The sequence below is a fragment of the Notothenia rossii genome (assembly GCF_949606895.1).
Source record: "Notothenia rossii genome assembly, chromosome: 2".
NCBI classification, from domain to species: domain Eukaryota; kingdom Metazoa; phylum Chordata; class Actinopteri; order Perciformes; family Nototheniidae; genus Notothenia; species Notothenia rossii.
In genome coordinates, this window is record NC_136904.1 from 79,948,779 (window position 1) to 79,951,678 (window position 2,900).

A 2,900-nucleotide genomic window follows, 5' to 3' on the forward strand; every position below is an offset into this window, starting at 1 on the left:
GCGATATAGATGAAATCTTTATATGTACTAATCCATTGATATAGTGTATTGTGATGATGTTCATTTCTTAAAGTTAATGCAGATTAAAATCAAGATGGGAATGATAAGCAAATAAACTTCATCATACCACATCACATTGATAAGAGTGATGTAGAAATTAAGTAAAAATCCAACCTGACAACAATTATGAGCAATATTGTAGCATTATACACAATGGCTTAATGCACCCATAGATTCAAGAATACAAATGTGATTCATTTATTGATCATTTCAAAAAGCTATCCAGCAATAGTAAAATAAATAGATAATGAAAGTTGTTAGTTGCGTGTGTGTGTGTGTGTGTGTGTGTGTGTGTGTGTGTGTGTGTGTGTGTGTGTGTGTGACGTGTGTGTGTGTGTGTGTGTGTGTGTGTGTGTGTGTGTGTGTGTGTGTGTGTGTGTGTGTGTGTGTGTGTGTGTGTGTGTGTGTGTGTGTGTGTGTGTTCACATATAGTACTGTAGCAGGGCAGTGGTGCTGCTGGCTGTCACACATGACTTAGGAAGCAAATGAAGCATAAAGGGTGATTATGCACAATCAAAACACTTATATTCTAACCTTCCTTTGCCATGGGATATGGAACTCTTGTATTACTTTCACATCGTTATAACTGCTAAAAAAAATACAATTATATGTTTTGATGTATGAGTGCTAAGAAAATAACTGATGGAGACAGTACAAAGATGACTATAACCACCCTTTAGCCTCAGAGACCACACGGCATCGTGAAAAATCCACTGATAAGCCCATGAGAATACTTTCAAAATAAAATATGAACTGTATATACTAATAAACACTCTAGACTTAGTTTATTTAAAGTTAAGTTTAAAAGTAAAGGTATCTGGAGAGAGACCAGAACACAGACAGAACATTGGCTGCCATCATTCCCTTAGACATCTAATATATATTTCCTTCTCTTTCTCATGTACAGTATGAACCAGAGTCTACATTGTGAATATACTGTCCAACTCACTGGAGAAGTGGAACTATGTGAGGTCCAGTAGGGTTGTAAAGAAACTCTTTTAACAAACATTTAACTTCCCCCTGTTTCCTTTTCCTGTTTGGAGAGCTTCTCTGGATAGTCTATTTTCTCTAAGCCCATGATTTTTTCCATGTAACCAAACTTTACTTACCCCACAGATAAACAAAGCCCCCACACACAGCACATGAGAAATGTAGGGGCACACACTCATACATCCTGACAATGACGGAGAGCAAATTGGGTGACTAATTCAAGACATCTTTCGGAGCGCCAATATAAACAAATCTCATGCACATTTACTGACGTTTTACTCATCTGCTTTTAACATTGTTCATGTGTGCTTGTTTAAGAAGGCATTTTGTATCGAAATGGGGGCAAACAGCCAAGCACACCAAGCCTTTCTTCACCATTACAATGCTAAAACCACAGAGACTTATCAAATAATCACCAACTCAAAGACCCATTTTAGACAGCTGTTCCTGAGGAAACAATTCTTAAGCGAAACAAAAGACACGCACAGTGTACATCCATTCACGTGGAGCATGCATGCACGTGCATCCACACAATCGTTAGGCAGTAAAAATGCAGAAAGGTCAGAGAGGTCGGTCTCTGAGGTGAGGGCAACACCTCAGTGGAAAATGCCTGTCGCCACACACACACACACACACACACACACACACACACACACACACACACACACACACACACACACACACACACACACACACACACACACACACACACACACACACACACACACACACACACACACACACACACACACACACACACACACACACACACACACACACACACACACACACACACATTATTGCTGGCACACACCAGTGACAGGGAAGCCCCACACATGGGCTTCTCATCTGAGGCTTCCTGCAGCAAAGCACAATGGACTCTTCCCCTGATTGTTACAGCCAGGCACTCTCTATATCACAGCAACTATTTTGGCGGGATGTTCTGGACATTTTTCTATCCTTATCACAGGCAGACATCTTCCCCCTCGCCCCGGACACACGTCTTCCTCAAACATAAAACAATCAAATTCAAAAAGGTCAGTCACGTGTCGGCTTTCCATTACTGACCCCATAACACAGCACTCAATTACATTTAGGCTTATGCTTTGTTATTTTCCCCAAATGAACGGCACAGATGTTTAACCAAGTAAACTGCATTTCCATCATTTGCATATTTTTCCTATTTTCTTAGGAATATTTATACCATACGCAGTTTGATATAAGTTTGCCTGTGTAGTTTCAATGTGAAACTTGCCAGAAAAGTACAAAGCAAATGCAGAAAAAAACATTTATCACGATCATCCACTTAGCTAGTAATTGCAAAAGCAGATGTTGCTGCTGGGGTTTCAGGTACTGTAAAACATCTGTAGCCAAAAACATCTCTTCAATGGTCACAGTGCGGATTCCCACAACTCAGGAAAACCTCAGCCAGCATCATCCCCTCTTTAAACCACGCTCAAAGACATCTTGAAATATATTCTCAAACACACAAGAATAAGAGCCTCTCAAAGGGTCCTATATGAAACATCCTGTTAACATTACGGCCTCAAGAGCCTTCCTTCCTCCGCCAATGGACACTGATAAACAGTTTTTGTGTGCTTCATGTTCATGAAGCGGAGTGCACATGAATAGAAGTTGTTTTACTTGAAATGTTAGTCTTGCCTCGTCATGTAAAATAAAAAGCAGGAAATCCAGAAAAGACAATCTTCTGATATAGCGAATAAACTGTGGCCAAGGCCCTGTAATGTGACACCTTAGAGGTGGGTTAATAAGCTTGTCATTTATGAAAGACCACATTGAATTTCAGTGATTTTGGAAAATTCCGGTTTGCCAAATTTCAGGAGATGATA